The sequence below is a fragment of the Muntiacus reevesi genome, chromosome 6 (assembly GCF_963930625.1).
Source record: "Muntiacus reevesi chromosome 6, mMunRee1.1, whole genome shotgun sequence".
Taxonomy (NCBI): Eukaryota; Metazoa; Chordata; class Mammalia; order Artiodactyla; family Cervidae; genus Muntiacus; species Muntiacus reevesi.
The window spans coordinates 106,665,225-106,686,406 of record NC_089254.1 but is presented as its reverse complement, the minus strand read 5'-3'; the positions used below and the strand labels follow the sequence as shown (position 1 = coordinate 106,686,406).

General features: G+C 44.8%; 1 protein-coding gene and 1 pseudogene across 1 annotated transcript in view; one reads left to right on the top strand and one right to left on the bottom strand.

The window, feature by feature from the left end:
- The window catches only part of LOC136171070 (GTPase IMAP family member 7-like), a 221,791-nt gene that overhangs the window by 159,910 nt on the left and 40,699 nt on the right, over nucleotides 1-21,182 (bottom strand). The window lies entirely within an intron of this gene.
- LOC136171094 (GTPase IMAP family member 5-like) lies at nucleotides 12,124-13,909 on the top strand (annotated as a pseudogene).

Here is a 21,182-nt window from a genome sequence, read left to right as displayed (position 1 = left end):
GCACACAGCACAGACGTGAACTTCACACCTGTTCTAACTGGTTGGTCTTCCTTTGCCTTCCCTGCAGGACCAGGGCAGGGTGATGTGCAGAGAAGCGGAAAAGTGGGGTGGGGTGGGATTCAAGTCTGAGATTTTACCCTTTATTTATGTCCTGTGCTGAGACTCTCCCCCCGACTAGGCTGAGATCTCCTCTTATAAACACCACTGCCCAGAGCTGACCACACAGAGGGTGCGCAGTGAATACTGGTGTGAAGGAATGCTATAAAATGGAACAAAATGGAAAGAGAATGGAAGGGTGGGATGGACAGAGCCTGTCCAGTCCATGAGCAGAGGCGGGACTTTCCACCGACTCCTGCAGAGAGCCCCTTGCTCACGAGGACTCTTGTGCGGACACCATGCCCTCCATGTCCCTTATGAGATATAAACTTGCTGACAAAGAGTAGCCACGGGCAAAAAAATGTGAGCAATGCTGGTCTTGAGCGTGGATCCTGTTCTTTGGGCTGCCCCCACTGCACCCACACCCCAACCCTCCTTACAGTCTAATCAGGACCCCTTCCCAGACAAATGTTCCCTGGGCCTCCCCTCCTCTCACTGCTTCAGGTCCCCAGGGCTTCTTGAGCTGAGGTTTGAGTGATGCATTGAGGTCCCTTCTTGTCCTCAGCATCCAGGTTTTTCTGGCCAAAGCCTCAGGACCTCCTGACCAGGCTCCCTCTGTCTTCCAGATCCAGATCATCTAGTAGGGCTGCCTGAGGTGTGCCAAGAAGACACCAAGAATGGTTTCCACACCTTCTCTCTTTGGAAACCAAGACACCAAAAGGGAGCTTGTGAGCTCTGGGTTTCCAGGAGTGAAGATTGGGAGATGAGGCATTGCCCTTGGGAATAGAATCTCACACAGGAGGATGAGAAGATAAGTCAGATGTTCCAGAGAGTTCACCCATGGCTTTTCCTGGTCACAGATCAAGATACAGGTGTTCTCATCACAGAGTCATAGAATGCAGTTTACAATGTCCTGTCCCAAAAGTTAGTGCCTCTGCTCTACTCTTTGGGACCCTCAGACTCATCAGTTCTGGAATCTGTTGGGACCCAAAACCAGAACTGAAGGAAATGGTATTCTCATAGAGTTGAGTATTTCAAACTCCCTGATGTAGTGAGGCAAGGAACTGGAGTCAAGAGTGTTAAAAAAGACAATGTGTGAACCTAAATGTCCATCAACAGGTGAGTGGAAAAGTCTGTCAATTCCAGTCAAGAAGTATATATAACCTGTGACATACAGTGGGAGTCCCTTGAGCAACAGACATGGGATAAAGCTGAGCTGCATAATCTTGATTTCGTAAGTAGTGATTAAAGAAGCAAAACAGGGACAAGAGGGAGGTTACCATATATCCACATAAACTCCTGTTTTTCTCTCACTTTCCCATTGTTTTTCATTACTCTGCCCACTCTGCTTCCCTTGTTCAGTAAAGATTTACTGAGCAGGGCCCTGCCCATCAGAACAAGACCCAGTTTCCCCCAAAGTCAGTCTCTCACATTAGGAAACTTCCATAAGCTCTTATCCTTATCCTTCAGAGGGCAGACAGAATGAAAGCCACAGTCACAGAAAACTAATCAAACTGATTACATGGACCACAGCTTTGTCTAACTCAATGTAACTATGAGCCATGCCTGTAGGGCCACCCAAGACGGACGGGTCATGGTGGAGAGTTCTGACAAAACGTGGTCCACTGGAGAAGGGAATGGCAAACCACTTCAGTATTCTTGCCTTGAGAATCACAATATGAAAAGGCAAAATATATGACATTGAAAGATAAAATCCCCAGATCTGTAGATGCCCAATATGCTACTGGAGAAGAGTGGAGAAATAACTCCAGAAAGAATAAAGAGATGGAGCCAAAGTGAAAACAATGCCCAGTTGTGGATGTGACTGGTGGTGGAAGTAAAGTTCAATGCTGTAAAAAACAATATTGCACAGGAACCTGGAATGTTAGGCCCATGAATCAAAGCAAATTGGAAGTGGTCAAAAAGGAGATGGCAAGAGTGAGCATCGACATTTTAGGAATCAGTGAGCTAAAATAGACTGGAATGGGTGAATTTAACTCAGATGACCATTATATCTACTACTGTGGGCAAGAATCGCTTAGAAGAAATGAAGTAACCCTCACAGTCAACAAAACAGTCTGAAATGTAGTACTTGGATGCAATCTCAAAAACAACAGAATGATCTCTGTTCATTTCCAAGGCAAACCATTCAATATCACAGTAATCCAAGAAAAGCTATGACCAACCTAGACAGCATATTAAAAAGCAGAGACATTATTTTGCCAACAAAGGTCCATCTAGTCAAAGCTATGGCTTTCCACTAGTCATATATGGATATGAGAGTTGGACTATAAAGAAAGCCGAGCACCGAAGAATTGATGCTTTTGAACTGTGGTGTGGGAGAAGACTCTTGAGAGTCCCTTGGACTGCAAGGAGATCCAATCAGTCTATCCTAAAGGAAATCAGTCCTGAATATTCATTGGAAGGACTGATGTTGAAGCTGAAATTCCAATACTTCGGCCACCTGCTGTGAAGAACTGACTCATTTGAAAAGACCCTGATGCTGGGGAAGACTGAAGACAGGAGGAGAAGGGGACGACAGAGGATGAGATGGTTGGATGACATCACCGATGTGATGGACATGAGTTGGAGTAGGTTCCAAGAGTTGGTGATGGAAGGGGAGGCCTGGCATGCTGCAGTCCATTAGGTTGCAAATAGTCCAACATGACTGAGTGGCTGAACTGAACTGAAAGCTTACTCATTGGCATGGAATGTTTTCATCTCCCCTCTGATCTTTGCATATGGAGATCCTAAGAAGAAAAAGTCAAGCTCACCAGGTGTTCTCACAGCATCATCCCAATTAGATCAGACTCCTCCAATGTCTTCCCTAAATTCCAATGCTCAGGGGAAAGGAGGAACTATGAGTGGGGTCACCAGCTCTTTGGATTTGGCCAAACACATTGTAGGCAGTTACAACTATTTGATGAATGAATGAAAGAACAAATAGTGTCTGGGACTCTTTCAGTTCATCATGGAAAGACAGAAGGTGGCAAGAGATGAAGGAAATGCCTATGGTAATGTTAGGTAGTTAGAATAGGGGAAAGGAGTCCAAAATGGTGGTTGGTAAAAGACCTGGAAGGGAAAAGCCCGCGAAAATAGAACAAAGGAATGTCCTCAGAAGGAAGGTCTGAGGACTGGAGTGAGAACCTCAGGTAAAATAAACAACACTCCTGGCTGGCCCAATTTACATAAGACAGGCCCAGGGACAGAGAAACATATAAAAAGAGGAGCCAAAGCCCTCTTCTCTCTCTCTCTCTCCCGCACGATGCGGTGCTCTTCTCTTCGCATCTTTGGATCGACGTGCCCTCACGCCTCGAAGATGGATTTTCCTGCTATTATCTAAATAAAATAGAGCTATAACACTGAGCTGTAACACTGAGTTATTTAAGAGCTATAACACGATCTGTCCAAGACCAGAGAGCTATGACCCGCTGAGGGGGCTTTAATGTCCGTCACTCCAAACTTTTGTTGTGACGAGACAAAGAACCGAGGAGCATACACTCTCCTGACAGTAAGAACACATCTCACAATGTATGTCTGCCCCCAGGAGTGACCTCTGGGTAGTAGGGGGAAGGGCTTACTCAAGACTGAACAGAGAGAAGCTGAGAGGTGACTCGATGCTGGGTTGAAGCAACAAGAGGCCTGGGGCTGGCACTTCACCTGGATCTTTACCCCAGCCCTGCTGTGAGATATTAAGTTCTTTGACTAACCTGAAGCTCTGTTCCCAAAGTAAAATGAATGAACAGAAGGGGATGTAGAGGGCATCAGATCGTGTATTAGAGGGAACATGATTCAGTAGGTAGAAGGTGTTAGGGAACACGGATGGAGGTTATTAGACAGCAGTTTTAAGAAAGAGCAGAGGAGAAGGGAGGGAGGGAAGGGAGATGGTCTCCTGTTTTTCCGATAGCCTATGAGGACAATACTATAGCATTAATCTCACTTGTGCAGAAGAGATTTAGCACTTAGATTAAACAGCTTCCCAGGATTACAGAGCTGACAGTGGTTGGGGCTGTGATCCGAACCAAGGGTGTGGTACTCTAGGCAGCCCTCAGAGCCGCGCCCATTGCCCTCCCAACTTTCTTTGGTGGAAGAGTATCTGGGGAGAAAGGCAGAGGCCCCTTAAATTGTCAAGTAGGGTCCAGTTCTGGATGACATATGTTTATCGGTTAATATTTTATGATGAAAGCTACCTGATGAGGTATGAAGGATAATTATCACTAACAGCCTTTTATTTGAAGAGGAAAATAATCTACTGAGAGTCTAGTGACTCTCCAAGGGCTGCTGCTGCTGCTAAGTCGCTTCAGTCGTGTCTGACTCTGTGCGACCCCAGAGACAGCAGCCCACCAGGCTCCCCCATCCCTGGGATTCTCCAGGCAAGAACACTGAAGTGGGTTGCCATTTCCTTCTCCAATGCATGAAAGTGAAAAGTGAAAGTGAAGTCGCTAAGTCGTGTCCGACTCTAAGGGCAAAAGATGGCAAATCAGAACTGGAACCTATTTTTTATTTGCCTATAGGAAGAGTTTCCTTAAGTTGTTTAGTTGCTCAGTCGTGTCCGACTCCTTGCAACCCTATGAACTGTAGCCTGCCAGGCTCCTCTGTCCATGGGATTTCCCAGGCGAGAATACAGGAGTGGGTTGCCATTTCCTCCTCCAGGGGCTCTTCCCAACCCAGGAATCAAATCCACGTCTCCTACATTGGCAGGTGGATTCTTTACCACTGAGTCACCAGACACAGGGTCAAAATATTATAACTTCTCAAAAACTGCCTTAAATGTGAATATATAAATTCATACCAACTAGGTATGTCTTCTCTCACCTTTTCTTTTATCTCCTCTTTATGAACATTATTTGATTGTGTGTTGATGAAGTTTATTTCATATTCTCATGCCCTGCTGCCTGGATTAGATGTTATTTTACCCAAAGAGGTTCATCTTTGGCTTACTTCTGAGAGTTGTTTTTGGCCATGATCAGATTTTTGAGCAGATTTCAAACAATGCGTACCCTCTTACATAATCTTGTAGCATATTCAGAACTGTACAATATTCAGTGTTTATGCGTGATATTCATCTGCTTGGCTGGACAGAAGCCACTATTCCGTCCAGTGAATACCATGTGGATTGAATTCCTTAGAAGAGGAATACCAGCAAATCTGTGGGGACTCCAGAGCTAGACTATGATCTAAGACTCACTTTTTTTTTTTTAAGTTTTTTTAAATTTCGTTTTTAAAATTTTTATTGGAGTATAGTGGCTTTACAATGCTGTGTTGTTAGTTTCTGCTGCGCAGCAGTGAATCACTTGTATGTATACACACACCCCATCCGTATAGATCCCCTTCCTATTTAGGTCACCACAGAGCACTGAGTAAAGTCCCTGCACTATTCTGTAGATTCTCATTAGTTGTCTATTTCATACTTAGTAGTGATTATATTTCAATCCCAATTTTCCAATTCATTGTACCCCCCCTACTCCCCCTTGGTATCCATAAGTTTGTTCTCTGCATGTGTCCCTATTTCTGCTTTGCTAATAAATTCATCTGTATGACTTTTTCTAGATTCCATATATTGACATCACAACAATATTTGTTTTTCTGACTTACTTCATTCTGTGTGACAGTCTCTAGGTCTATCCACATCTCTGCAAATGGCAGTATTTCATTTCTTTCTATGGCTGAGTGACATCCCATTGTATATATTTACCACATCTTCTTTATCCATTACTTTGCAGATGAACATGTAGATTGCTTCCCTGTCATGCTTATTGTAAACAGAGCTGCAATGAACACTGGAATGTATGTATCTTTTTGAATTACGCCTTTGTCCAAATCGAGCGCAAGGGTGGGATTTCTGGGTCATATGATAGTTCTAGTTTTAGTTTCATGAGACGCCTCCATAGCGACTGTACCAGTTTACATTCCCACCAACAGTGTAGGAAGCTTCCCTTTTCTCCACACCCTCTTAAGCACTTACTGTTTGCAGATTTTTTTGATGTTGACCATTCTGATCAGTGTGAGGTGATACCTCACTGTAGTTTTGACTTGGATTTCCTGAATAATTAGTGATGCTGAGCATGTTTCCTGTGTTTGCTGGGCATCTGTATGTTTTCTTTGCAGAAATGTCTGTTTAGGTCTTCTGCCCATTTTTTTTTATTGAGTTACTTGGCTTTTTGATATAGAGTTGCATGAGCTGTTTGTATATCTTGGAGTTTAATCTTTTGTCAGCTGCTTCGTTTGCAAATATTTTCTTCCATTCTGAGGGTTTCCCTTTCGTTTCATTTATGGATTCCTTTGCTATGCAAAAGCTTTTGCATTTAATTAGGTCCATTTGTTTATCTTTGTTTTTATTTTCATTACTCTAGGAGGTGTGTCAAAAAAGATCTTGCTGCAATTTATGTCAAAGAGTGTTCTGCCTATGTTTTCCTCTAAGAGTTTTATACTTCTGGGCCTTACAGTTAGGTCTTTGATCCGTTTAGACTTTACTGTTGTGTAAGACGTTAGGTCATTTTTCCCCCCCTGCTCTGGGAGCCTTAATGTGATAGTGACAATGTTGCCTTTTCTATACAAGCGAATAAGTATTTGCTTATTCCAGCAGTAAAATATTTTGAAGGTTTTTTTTTCTAAATTTGTCTTTTACCTTTTTAAAATATCTTACCAAATGATGTAGCGTTTTGTTTTAATTATTTTTTGGGGTCATAATTATTTTTATACCTTACATTCAGTCTCATTCTTGGCCCAGTTCTTGTTTATTTTGTATTTCCTTTCACACTTTATCCCATGAAGTTTAGGCACTCCTTTTTACTTCAAAAATAGAGTTAAATCGTGTATATCCCTTGACTTACTACGTCTGAAAACACCTAAGATCTATTCTTTCACGTGCTGGTGAAGTAGCTCAAGGATACACTGAAGAGAACTGCATATCACTCCTCAAAAATCACACACATGCACGCCTCCTAAGAACAGACACCCCAACCCCAAGAGACAAAAGGCAAACAACAGTGGCTCTCTGGAATTTCTGGAAAGGAGGAAGGCTCCACTCCAACCTGTTCCACACCTGGCTCCAGCTTTGCACGAAGGTAGAGAAGTCCTCTGAGAAAAGACTGTGATTCTTTCTTGCGCCAAAGAAAATAACTAGCTTTCTAAGTTGATCTCTTTGGAAGTGCTTTAACGGAGAAGGCAATGGCACCCCACTCCAGTACTCTTGCCTGGAAAATTCCATGGCTGGAGAAGCCTGGTAGGCTGCAATCCATGGGGTCGCTAAGAGTCAGACACGACTGAGCGACTTCACTTTCACTTTCCTGCATTGGAGAAGGAAATGGCAACCCACTCCAGTGCTCTTGCCTGGAGAATCCCAGGGACGGGGATCCTGGTGGGCTGCCGTCTCTGGGGTCGCACAGGGTCGGACACGACTGAAGCGACTTAGCAGCAGCCGCAGAGGTGCTTTCACGGGGCGACTGGGATCAGGGTGGTCTCTCTTCACCCTTCTTAAAGAGGAAATGGGAGGGGGCGAGGCGCTCGCGGTCTCAGAAGGCAAGCATCCCCTGAGGGTGCGCACGCTGCAACTCGCCGCTTCCCGGCTTCCACAGCAGCAGTTTCGCCCCGCCCGGAGGGGTATCCCCAACTGCGGGCACGGGAGGCGCGCGCTTTCCTTCTTGCCCTGCGGTCCTGCCCTGCAGCCTTCGGCCGCGCGCTCCCGCCCACCCGCCGGCACCCAGCCCGCAGAGCCGAGCCCGGTAAGGGGACCCCGGCGGGGGTCCCTGCGTCCTGGAGGACTGGGAGCGGGGCGAAGAGGGAGGGTTCTGGGGGCCGCGGTTGAGTCAGGGCTACTGATTTCTGATGGGACCTCGAGCAGATTCCATGCTTCTGGGGTCTCCTGTCAGTGAAACCGGGCGCCGGTGGAAAGCGTTATGGACAACAGGTTCCCAGTGGGAACCAAGGGATTTGGAACCCGCTCACCCCGCGTTCCCGCCCATCGCTTTCCACAGCCCTGCAGTCTTTTATGTTTAGTTGCCTACTTCTTAGCTCTTTTGCTTTTCATTAAGCTTCACAGCGTTTCATAAAACTTCGCTAATATTCTCAGATGCTGGGAAAGATTGAAGGCAAAAAGAGATGGGGCGGCGGGAGATGAGATGGTTAGATAGCATCACGGACTCATTGGTCATGAACTGAACAAACTTCGGGAGATAGTGGAGGACAGGAAAGCCTGGCGTGCTGCAGCCCATGGGATCGCAAAGAACTGGACAGGACTGAGCGACTGAACAACAATTTGACAGATGAGAAAAACTGAAACTCACAAGGTGCGCTAACTAGGTAGAGCGAACATCTTCAGTTTTACCTTCTTAACTTCTCCCAGACCACCCCCGCCCCGTCCCTGACAAGCACCACCTCCCAGAAAAGCCTGGAGCAGAATCCATTCCTAGGGCTCCACAAGACGAGCACCCTCACTGAGCCACGTTCCCAACGAAACCTCTCAGTGGACATTGTTCTATGACCTTGATCTTCTGAAAGCCACCCATTCTTCCCCAGATAGCCACGTTTCCTACCGCACGATGTAGAATTCGATGCTATGGCAGAGAGACCCCAGCCTGTACTGGAACCATCCCTTGGTCTGCTGTCACCCCGCTGTGAAAGTCATGTTATGAAGTCCTGAGACTAAACTGTGAAACCAGTGATGCCAGGAAACAGGGACTCAAGCAGACGGGGAAGGAGAGACTCATGAATTAGGCAGACGAAAAATATTTTCACCTTTCCTAAAACAGCAGGAGAGAGCCTGCTTTCTAGTGGTTTGATAAATTGAGTAGCATCAAGATAACATCAGGTACATCCAATTTAAAGGTCAAAAGGTACATAATGTTCATTTGCCTCAACCTCCTCCCTAAGCTAGATCCCCCTGCTGTTCCTGTCAGATACCCATATAATATCTGCTCACACACCAGCTCTCTCATGATTCCTGATCCCATGTGGGGAAGATTAGGATTTTCCTTGTGGAGAAGAAATCTGCCTCCATTCTTCATTCCTCCACTTTTGTCTGTTCTGCAATTGACACATGTCATATTACTTCAGGTTTACAATGCTTCCGGATCTATTCCTGGGCTTGATTCAGTCCTTTTAATATCCTGTCATTTCAGCATTTTCATCAATATCCTTTCTGACTAGCCTCTGGACACTTTGGTATTTGTTAATATTCTCCCCAAAAAATATATTCCTCGGTGAGATGTGTCTCCTCCCGACAGCCTGACCCACTCAGAAGATGCTTCAGGAGGACGGTGCTGCACCTCTGCTCCCCAATTTGGAACTTTGATGGTGTTTTGTGGCAGCCACAAAACTCCATTTGGGTCACACTGATCATCAGGTCATGTAAAAACACCAGATTGTTTAAACTGAAATCTTTCCATTTTGAGCAACTTCTGTCCCCTACGATTTTATGTTTGAATAGTCTTTAAAAAAAAAAAGAAAAGGCATCCAAGATTTTGCAGTACTGTTCTCTTTGTTGGTTTTAGGGAGAGCTTCCAGCCTAACTGCTTCAGTTTATGCCCTGACCATGGATTGCAGCGTGGTACGTGGTGTTCTAAGAGGCTCAATGACTTTATCTTCACTTCTCCTCCCCAATGAACCTAGGAGAATATGCAGGCAAAAATGAGCCAATTTTTGTTCTTAACTCCATGACAGTTGTGTGAACATGGGCATGTTAGTTGAGACTCAATTTCTTAATATTTTAATAGAAATTTTAAAACCTATCTAGATCACATCGTAGGGAATTAGGGCAAACAATTAAAATAATGGATATGAAAGAAAAATTGAAAATTACAAATGGCTGCACAGAGGGTTATTATGATGGTGAAGTTGATCATCAACATATTGACAACAGTCATCATTGTCTTTACTATTTCAATATACTGATTCCAATAGAAAATGTCATCTGAGATAAAAAAAAAAAAAAGATGTCAGAGAATTTGAGCAATTTTAGCAAAAGCTGGAGTATAGTTTACCAGAGGCAAGGACACCAAGTGGGAGAAGGTGATAAGGAAAATGCTCTTCTCGGGGGTTAAGGAAAGGAAAGGGGTGCAGGAGGAAAAGGAAAGGAGAGAAGTTATTTTAGTATATTCTGATAGTGTGACAGGAGATGGTTTCCTTAATGAGGACCATTTCTATGCATCCTGGCTGAGTGAATAGAGAAATGTGAAAAGGTAGAAATAAGAAATGTGCTGAATAGCAAATCAACTATGAAACTCATTTTTAATTCAATGTTAATCAATAAAATGTAAGTTTAAACCAATTAAGGCATCCTACTATATGCCCAACAGGGTGACAAAAAAATTAAAAATCTAGGATTACCAAGTGTAGGAGAAGATTTGTGGGATGCTTATAAGTGGCTGCTGCCAGCACGACTCAGCACAAGTTTTCTGGAGTCAGATTTGGCAACATCTAGTCAGGTGGAAGCTGGACATTCCAGAAAGATTGTCAGGTTGGTAGTAACAAAGATGTATTTGGAACACCAAATGTTTGTTAAGAGAAAACTGGATAAAATATTACATAAATAATGTCACTTCTGTAAAAGATTAAAATACCAAAAAGTACTGTGTCTTAATTATAGATAGATGTGTATGTACAAATGTAAATACACAAATGAGATAGATACATAAACATCTCAGAATATTGTTTGCCTCTAAAGGGAGAGGGAGAATGAGACTCAGGGTTGGGGGAGTCAAAAAATAAATAAATGAAACTATATGTGTAAAGTTTTAATTTACTCAATCAAACCAAACAGCAGTAATAAAAATGCCAAAATGCTGAGATTTGTTCATTGCACATAGTGGAATTTGTTTCATTACTCAGTGTATTTATTTCTCTTCTTAAAATGTTTGTTTCATAACTGCATAATCTTTAAAACTGAATAAATAAAATATAGGCTCACTGATGATGGTTTAGTTACTAAGTTGTATCCGACTCTTGCAACCCCATGGACTGTAGCCTGCCAGGCTCCTCTGCCCATGGGATTCTCCAAGCAAGAATACTGGAGTGGGTAACCATTCCCTTCTCCAGGGGATCTTCCCAACCCAGGAATCAAACCCTGTTCTTCTGCATTGCAAGCCCATTCTTAAGCGACTCAGCTATGAGGGAAGCCCGTAAGCTCAGAGTTTACCTTAATTATAATTGCAGATTGCATGCTTGCCTTTTCCAATGCATGCTTACCTTTTCTAGCACCAAGAATGACACAATAGTATGCCTCATCTGAATGAAACATTTATCTGCATGGTTTTGCCAGTTTCTGGTTATGTCTACTGGGATTTTTTTTAAGTTGTTGTTGGGAGACCCACAAGGAAACACATTTGATTTAAAACTGAGCAGGCAATGACTTTATCCTGAATGTTGCTGCTGTCCCTCAGTCAGGGCACCAGTTTCTCTTCCCCCAGCAGCTCAGAGGGAAGGAGGATGGTGACCATGTTTGGCCCTCTTCCCCTTCTCCCTCCCGTGTCCATCCTCAAAGGAGCCCTGAATCCCCAGTTCCACACTCCCACTGGAAGGTACATTGTACGTTCCTTTTTGCCACTGGGATGTCCATCTGATACGTATAGTTTCTGGGACTGGAAATGCCCAGTACATCAAACAAACCACTGTCATTTACATCAAGGCAACTTTTATTCTCTAGTCTAGCAAGTTTGCTTTGATTCCAATAATAATAATAAATAATTTAAAAGTCTTGCTTCTCATTCCTAGAAGAAGGCTTTCTTTATTTCACACCTTTTCAGCTTGAAGGGAGATAATCAACTGATGTGTATTCAAACGTTTCTTGCTTTCCTGTAGAATGAAGAAGAAAAGCAAGATTTCACTGTGTTAACATAACCTAGGATCACCTGGCTTGCTTAAAGTTCTATATGGATATTGGAAAATAAAATATGTCAGAAAATTAGCAATGGAAATGGCTCATCTAAGGATAATTGTCCTCGGCTGTCTGATTGGAGGTGTTCTCAGGTCTTATCAACTCCTATAAGGATACTTGTTTTTATTCCTTTCCTCCTTTTATTTTAGAAGCAAATGGAAGGGCTGCAGAGGAGCAGATATGAAACCATGGCTGAAGGAAAGACACCCTCCAAATTATCAAACACTCTGGACACCAGGAGAGAGTGACTGTCTTCCCTCCTCCACTCCCTGACCTCAAACACTGAGACAGAAGAGAAACCCAGTTACTTTAAACTGCAGGAGAAAAAGGCAGCTATCATGTTCTTTCTCTTCCCTACTATCATCACACCCTACACACCTAAGTATGACACTCTGATCTGTGTGGTGATGTATGGGAAATGTGGAAACAAAACTTCAAGTCAGAAGTCAGTGGATTTGGAACCGAATAGGGGAAATGGTATCTTCCCCCTCCTGTGCTCAGCTGAAAAGAGGAAAAGTTCTCCATAGAGATTTAGTAATCATGTTTGGGAAAAAAAAATTCAGAATACTTAAGTAATGGAAGAACCAATGCAGAGTAAAAGGAACAAAATAACAGATTCTGGGAGCCTAGAATAAGCCTAATTCATGTGGGCTCATAAGAGGCTCGTGTGGGCCTCCGGGGTGTCTTTCCTTCAGAAGTCCTTGGATTCTCACTCTTCATCTTTTGAAAATTTTAGCTCTTGGCACAGTGTCCCCCTCGCCAACTCTTGTTGTTTGTTGTTGTTTAGTCACTATATCATGTCCAACTCTTTGCAACCAGCAAAGACAACAGCCCACCAGGCTCCTCTGTCCATGGACTTTTCCAGGCAAGAATACTGCAGCAGGTTGCCAAGTCCTCCTCCAGGGAATCTTCCCAACCCAGGGATAAAACCTGTGTTCCATACCTCCTGCATTGGCAGGCGGGTTCTTTACTACTAGCACCACCTGGGAAGCCCATCATCAAGTATACTCCAAGATAAAATAAAAACTTTAAAAAAGAATCACAAACTTAGTAAAACCGGAAAAATTCTCTCTCTTTTTTTTTTTTTACAGGCGGGATAGACCATCAGGGCTTTGAACCCTCCTCCTCCTTGAGGATCATCCTGGTAGGCAAAACAGGCAGTGGGAAAAGTGCCACCAGGAACAGCATTCTCTGCCAGCCCGTGTTTGAGTCCAAGCTGGGGGCCCAGTCGGTGACCAGGAAGTGTCAGAGGGCAACAGGCACGTGGAATGGGAGGAGCATCCTGGTGGTGGACACGCCCCCCATCTTTGAGGCCAGGGCCCAGGATCAAGAGGTGTATAAGAATATCGGAGCCTGTTACCTGCTGTCGGTGCCAGGTCCCCACATGCTGTTGCTGGTGACCCAGCTGAGGCGCTTCACCAAGCAGGACACGGTGGCCGTGACCAGGGTGAAGGAGGTCTTTGGGGCGGGAGCCGAGAGATACATGGTCGTCCTCTTCACCCACAAGGAGGACTTGGCGGGCGGATCCTTGGATGACTACGTGGCAAACACAGACAACCTCAGGCTGAGGAGCCTGGTCCGGGAGTGTGGGCGGAGGTACTGCGCCTTCAACAACCGGGCCTCCGGGGACGAGCAGAGAGAGCAGCTGGCCCAGCTGATGGCCATGATCTAGGGGCTGCAGCGGGAGCACCAGGGCGCCTTCCTCACCAACGAGCTCTTCTTTGATGCACAGACGCTCCAGCAGATGGGAGGTGGGGCCCATGGAAAGGTCAGAGGCGCTACCTGGACAAGGTACGGCTGCAGGTTGCAAAGCAAAAACAAGACCTGAAAGAGGCTGAGAGAAACTGGGCCTTCAAGGCGCTCCTCCGACTCAAAGCCTGGATCGCTTCTCATGCCAAAATATTTGTTCTTGTCCTATGCCTTTTGATTTTTCATGCCATTGTAATTAGCTTGTATAGTACGCAGCAACATTGAGCATTTTCAGATGACAGCAGAAAACGGCTTCCATTTTTTTCAGAGTCAGCATATCAATCTGTGTTGATCAGGAACTTTATTTGCTTTTTACATAATTTCATTTTCAATTTTGCTTCCTTGCATCAGACACACCATCCCTTTTCTTCGGTTCCTTTTTAGGTAAATAAAATCCAAAGGGAAAAAAATTTCCCCTTTCTGTTGTGTAAAAAATGGTGAAGGCAGAAACTTCCCTGGCAGTCCAGCGGTTAAGACTGTGCTTTCAATGCAAAGGGTGCAGGTTCAATACGTAGCTGAGAAACTAAGATTCCATACGCTGTGCAGCCAAAAATTAACGCAAATAAATAAATTTAAGAGCAAAATCTTTTCCAAAAAATGGTGAAGACAAATAATAAACTACCTGCACACCATCAAGAAATATTGGGGAGCTTGCAGAGAGGAAAGTGAGCAGACTGACATGTTGTATGAGCGAGCTTCTCACGGGGACCTCCTTTTTACAGTTGGAATTCCTTATTTTATTCAGAAACATACTCTGACTTCCTTGTAGGTTTAAAAAAAATAGTAATAATAAGACACTGAACAAGAGAGAAAGACTAGGGTGTTCTGGGACATCTCTGGGGTGTGAAGAGGCTGGGGGAGAAAGGAGGAAGGCCCTAGAGATAGGGTGGGGAGGAAGATCTCTGCATAGTCAGCCACTGGGAAATTAAAGAACCAGAAATCCTTAGAGCTGGACTAGACAAGAGCCAGATGGTGAGTGTAGGAATTCAGGCTTAGCTGGCCATATGGTCTCCTTCAACACTCAACCATCTCCTTGTAGCACGAAAGCCACCCTGGAGAAGAAGGAAGTGACCTGCAAGACTCCATTCCCTACAAGTTTATGAAATTTGAATTGCATGGACTTTCCATATGTGGTGATGAAACGTTATGATTTTTTTGATTTTTTGACCCATTGTTGTTGTTGTTCAGTTGCTCAGTCCTGTCTGCCCTGTCTGGCTATTTGCAACCCCATGGACTGCAGCACGCCAGGTTTTCCTGTCCTTCACCGTCTCCAGGAGCTTGCTCAAACTCATGTCCATTGAGTCAGTCATACCATCCAACCATCTTGTTCTCTGTCATCCCCGAATCCTCCTGCCTTCAATCTTGCCCAGCAAAGATTTTTTTGAAAGATTTTTTCAGTCTCTTCTAATGAGTCAGCTTGTAGGTGGCCAAAGTATTGGAGTTTCAGCTTCTGCATCAATCCTTCCAAAGAATATTCAGGACTGATTTCCTTTAGGATTGACTGTTTTGATCTCCTTGCAGTCCAAGGGACTCTCAAGAGTCTTCTCCAACACCACAGTTCAAAAGCATCAATTCTTTGGTGCTCAACCTTGTTTATAGTCCAACTCTCACATCAATACATGACTACTGGAAAAACCATAGCTTTGACTTTTGTCAGCAAAGTAATATCTCTGCTTTTTAATGCACTGTCTAGGATTGTCACAACTTTTCTTCCAAGGAGCAAACATCTTTTAATTTCATGGCTACAGTCACCATCTGCAGTGATTTTGGAGCCCAAGACAAGAAAGTGTGTCTTATTATCATTATTTCCCCATATTTTTGCCATGAAGTGATGGGACCACATGCCATGATCTTTGTTTTTTGAATGTTGAGTTTTAAGCCAGCTGTTTCACTCTCCTCTTTCACCATCATCAGGAGGCTCTTTAGTTCCTCTTCACTTTCTGCCTTAAGGGTGGTGTCATCTGCTATCTGAGGTTATTGATATTTCTCCCAGCAATCTTGATTCCAGCTTGTGCTTCATCCAGCCTGATATTTTGCATGATGTATTCCACATATACGTTTAACAAGCTGCTACTGCTGCTGCTGCTGCTAAGTCACATCAGTCATGTCTGACTCTGTGGGACTCCACAGATGGCAGCCCACGAGGCTCCTCTGTCCCTGGGATTCTCCAGGCAAGAATACTGGAGTGGGTTGTCATTTCCTCCTCCAATGAACGCATGCATGTGTGCTAAGTTGCTTCAGTCGTGTCCTACTCTGTGGGTTGTCATTTCCTTCTCCTGTTAAATAAGCATGGTAACAATATACAGCCTTGATGTACTGCTTTCCCAATCTGAAACCAGTCCATTGTTCCCTGTCCAGTTCTGAATGTTGCTTCTTGACCTACATACAGGTTTCTCAGGAAGCAGGTAAGGTGGTCTGGTATTCCCATCTGTTTAAGCATGTTCCACAGTTTGTTGTGATCCACACAGTCAAAGGCTTTAGCGTAGTCAATGAATCAGAAGTTTTCCTGGACTTCTCTTGCTTCCTCTATGATTCAAAAATGTGAAAACATTCCTCAGCTCACAGAACTGGCCTCAGCCTGGCTTTGCTCTGCAGGCTGTGGTTTTCCAATCCCTGTCTTAGAGGTTGAGCTGGGATGTAGTTGAACGTCTTGAACCCCAAGGTCAGCACAATTGTGTGTGATACCTGTAGAAATTTGGGGAAAGGGTGCCATTGCACATTTCAGTGGTAAAAAAGAGTAGTGGGCAGACACTGGGATGAAGTCTGAGTGGTGGTCACCAAGTCAGTGGAAAGAGGAAATCAGATGAGGAAGGGTCTTGGTGACCCCTTCCCAACTTCTCCTTCTATGGGATAGCTGCCCGCCCCTTCGTACCCCGTAGGGGAGACCCACAGTCGCACAGGCAGCCTGTGACTGGGTGGGTAAATGATGAACTCTCTGTGATGCCCAACTCATTGTCAATGTCCCCACTGGTGACAAAGGTGCAGTTGATCTCAACAGTGCTATCCCATAACCAATATCAATCTTGTGCAAGGAGTGTTCTGTGTGAGCTCTTCAAACCCTTGAAACACCAAGCAACTCGAAGTTCTCAGACCAAGGACCTGCTCCTCAGTGCAGTCTTCCCACACTGCCTGACCCAAGTTGGTCTCCCCCTTCCATGACTTCATCCAGTCCCACTCCACCCACACGTAGCTGAGTGCCGAGGGTTGGGGTCTCTGCTGGGCACCAGGGATCTGAGAGAAGTAAGGTCAAAGGCACCTGTGTGATAGAGGGAGGAAGGCATACAAAAATGAGGGTGAGCCGGAAGTGAGTGTCCACACAGGGAAGCAAGAGTAGCCCTCGCTAGTCATGATTAGAGAAAGCCCTGACGGCAACGAAAACCCACTGCAGCCAATGAACAAAATAAAGTAAAAATGGGTGTGAGAGAAATTTGTCCATGGTGGGATGTCAACCGGAAGGAGAGTGCAGGCTTGGAGGGCAGAAGCACCCTGGCCAGGATGGGGCCAGGGCTTCTAGAAACGTGCTGGCCCCTCCCTCCAGGACTGACTTCAGGGAGAGGGAGCAGGCAAGCCATTCAGTATCACAGTAATTCAAGTCTGTGCCCCAACCAGCAATGCTGGGTCAGGCAGGAGGTTGAGAATCACTGGAGGAGGCATGGAGGGACCAAACTGGGCAGGTTCAAGGGCTTTCTCCCCAAGGTTTTTAAGAGGGTTAGGAATTTCAGGAAGATCAAGCTGCAGCAATGTGGCAGTGAGCCTGGGGACATGGCATCACACTCAGAAGAAAAGAATTCCATCTCAGCCATCCATCGGGGCCTGAGCCGGAACGGGAGGTGTGGGGATGGAGAGGACATGACAGGAATGGGGACACCAAAGGGGTGAATTGACACAGAGTAGCACTGATATCAAGGTCGGGAGGGAGCCAGATTTCTGTCGGCCTTCCGGGGATCCTGGCTCCCCCCACTGCCCGGGACCCTCAGAGGAGACTGGGCTGAGCAGAGCTAGGTGGAGACTTCAGATCTGGTGAAGCCCTCTGAGTAGGGCCGTCTCCTCCTCCCTCCAAGGAAGGCACTGGACCAGGGAAACTCACTTAAGAAAGTATTTGGGAGCAGGGCTGCGGGAGGATGGCCTCCCTCCAGGGATGCAGATGGTCGGTTCCCACGCCTCCCCACAATGAGAAAGCATCTCTCGCCCCAGGAGCAGTGTTGCCCAGTGATCCAGATGGCCTTCCACCTTCACTGACTTCCTAGGGGTATAAAGGTGGAGGGTGAACCCAGGAGTATTTTACAGCAGAGGAGGAGATAGGGTTGTGCTTCACCTTGGATGTTCACCAAAGTAATTCCTTTGAACGTGTTCAAGTATGAGCTCTGATTCTCCCTCAAAGTGTTACAAAAAGGGGACCCCTTGCAGGGCCCAAAAGGGGGCTCTTGTCTAACACTCGGAAATAAATTGTCTGAGGAGACACATGAGCTGACAAAGCAAGAGACTATTGGGAAGGGGCTCCCCCGAAGGGAGAGTAGGAGGATAAGGGAGCCCAGGAGAACTGCTCTGCCATGTGGCTCAAAGTTCCAGGTTTCATGGTGATGGGATTCGTTTCTGGATTGTCTTTGGCCAATCATTCTGGCTCAGGGTCCTTCCTGGTGGTGCATGCATTGCTCGGTCAAGATGGATGCAAGCGAGAAGAATTCTTGGAGGTGGTAGAACATGTGGCTTCTCCTTTTGACCTTTCCCGAACTCTTCCGGTTGGTGGTGGCTTAATCGTTTGTGCTCCTTACCAGAACTTTCTATGATAAAGTAACTCAGGCAAGTGGTTACTGTGGTGTCTGGCCAGGGTGGACAGTTTCAGTCAGTGTGCAGTCAGGCATTTTCACCCTAACAAAAGGGTGAAAGAAGCACAGAAAAGACTTGCCCAGGGGCCATCCCATTTCCTCTACTTTCCCTTTGTCATTGTCAGGATACTCCAGCTCCACGGATTTTTCACATTCTTCAAGATTCCAGGGAAGCCCCTTCAGGATTCAGTGGATGTTGACTCTAAGCTGGAACTTTAGTTGTACACAGAGGTCCTTCCTAATACTAGAAACAGGACAAGAGAAGTTTGTTTGCTTATTTATTCTTTGCATCTTTGAAAGTTCACAACTTGAAGATTCCCATGTAGGAGACTTACTATACTTATTACACTGGACTGTGGTCAGTGACCTTAGATGTTGCTACTAGGATTTGCTGAAGCCTCAGATGATGGTTAGCACTTTTCAGCAATAAATTATTTTTAAAGTTATGTACATTTTTTAGGGGGCTTCCCTAGTGACTCAGTGGTAAAGAATCCACCTGCCAATGCAGGAGTTACAAGCTCAATCCTCAGATGGGGAAGATCCCCAGGAGGAAAAAATGACAACCCACTCCAGTATTCTTGCCTTGGAAACCTCAGGGACAGAGGAGCCTGTGGGCTATAGTCCATGGGGCCACAAAAGAGTTGGAGAGGACTTAGCAACTGAACAGCAACAATAAAGAAAAGGAAGAAACTAGATCTCTCTCCCCACCAGAATAGGACACAGCAACCAGGAAGTGGGTTCTCCCCAGACACCAAATCCCCAACACTTTGATCTTGGGCCTCCCAGCCTCCAGAGCAGTGAGAAATAAATATTTCTTGATTACCACCTAGTCTCTGCTTTTTGTTTTAGCAACCTTAACTGACAAAAAGAGTAATAAATGCCTCTTGAGGAGGAAAATAAGAAAAGATAAAAAGGAAAAGACCTAGAAGGACTAGCATCCCTGGATCAATACAGCTATCACACCCTTTATTCCCACCATAGGCCTGGGTTCAGAGTAGATATTCTTACATAGAGAATAAAGGGAGCTCACACAGGGTTGGTGGAATAAATCATCCCAGATGGCCAAAGTCTTTAGGATCAGTCCTTTGGGGATATTAAATTTTACCAACCTTTCCAGAACCTTCTCCCTATTTTGTCTCCACCCAGAAGCTTCTTTGATGCTCTGACCTTCCTACAACCATTGAATTAACTGTTTGTCCCATACTTTCAACTCCTCCCATCCCCGCCTGGTCTCTGTTTTACAAGATGGCAGAGTTTTATCTGAAAAAAACATACCTTCAGTAAGGAGAGCATGACAGCAAATAGTCTAGTAATTTCCATATCCTGGGGAAAAGCATTTGTCTTCAGATGACTCTAGTCTTGTACCTTTCACTGTATGTGGGAAGCAGCTGCCTGGCCTGAGGTGCACATCTAGGCCGTACCAAGAATCAGCCTCATGGGACACTAGGTGGAAGCACCGTGAACCAGCATCCACCTCCAACTACTCAGAGTGATTTCAGGGGCTCTGGCTTTACTTTCAGCCAGAAGAGAGACTACTATCTTTTTCAAAAAAAAGGAGGAAACTGAGGCCCAGAAATCTTAGATGGCATGCACAAAGCACCCCCCTATGCAGGACCTACAGCCACAGTCTAAGTCTTTGAATTCATTCTCCTTCTGTTCCTCCATGCGTCTCTTCATCCCAACACACCCACTCAGGGATAGGTTGTGGGGAAATGGGGAAATGAAACCACAAGTCTTTGATGGGAAGAAATCTGAATTATGAAACACAATTTCCTTCCCTTATTTGTGTTCAATGTTAAAGGAAAAAGGAAATAATAAATATTATTGGTACATGAGTGCTTAAATCTCCAAGTCTAGCTGCGGACTTGCCTATTTTTCCCCATTTATTTCTGTCCTTTTTCACTTCTTGAATTTTGAAGTTCTCTGGGAATTTTCTGAATCTCAGTTACATATGAGGAATATCACATTCAACATTACTGTGTCTTGTTGATGAATTAGCCTTTTTACCAAAATGAAGTGTCCTCCTTTAGTCCTGAGATAGAGATAGTATTGTCCTGAAACTGCTGATATTATAGCCACTGTAGGCTTTATGTTCTTAATCTATGCATCATATATCTTTTTCATCTCTTCTACTTTCAGCTCTCTGTGTCTTGATATTTAGGGTGAGATTTCCTTAGACAGTCTGCAGGGAGGTCTTGCTTTTTTACCCCATCTGTCTTATACTTGAAGAGTTGAGATAACTTGCATCTAATATGATTATTGATATAGTTGTGTTTAAATTCATCATCTTGCTATTTGCTTCTTTATGGTTATCTCACCTGTCTTTTTTTTTCTTTTTCTCTGTTTTCTTATGATGAATTTTTAAGTTTTCATTTTATTTCCACTATTGCTTTGTTAGCTATACCTGGTTTTATTTTCTTAGTGATTGCTCCACAATTTACAATCAGTTCAGTTCAGTCACTCAGTCATGTCCAACTCTTTGCAATCCCATGGACTACAGCACACCAGGCCTCCCTGTCCATCACCAGCTCTCGGATTTTATTCAAACTCATGTCCATTGAGTCAGAGATGCCATCCAAACATCTCATCCTCTGTCTTCCCCTTCTCTTCCTGCCCTCAATCTTTTCCAGCATCAGAGT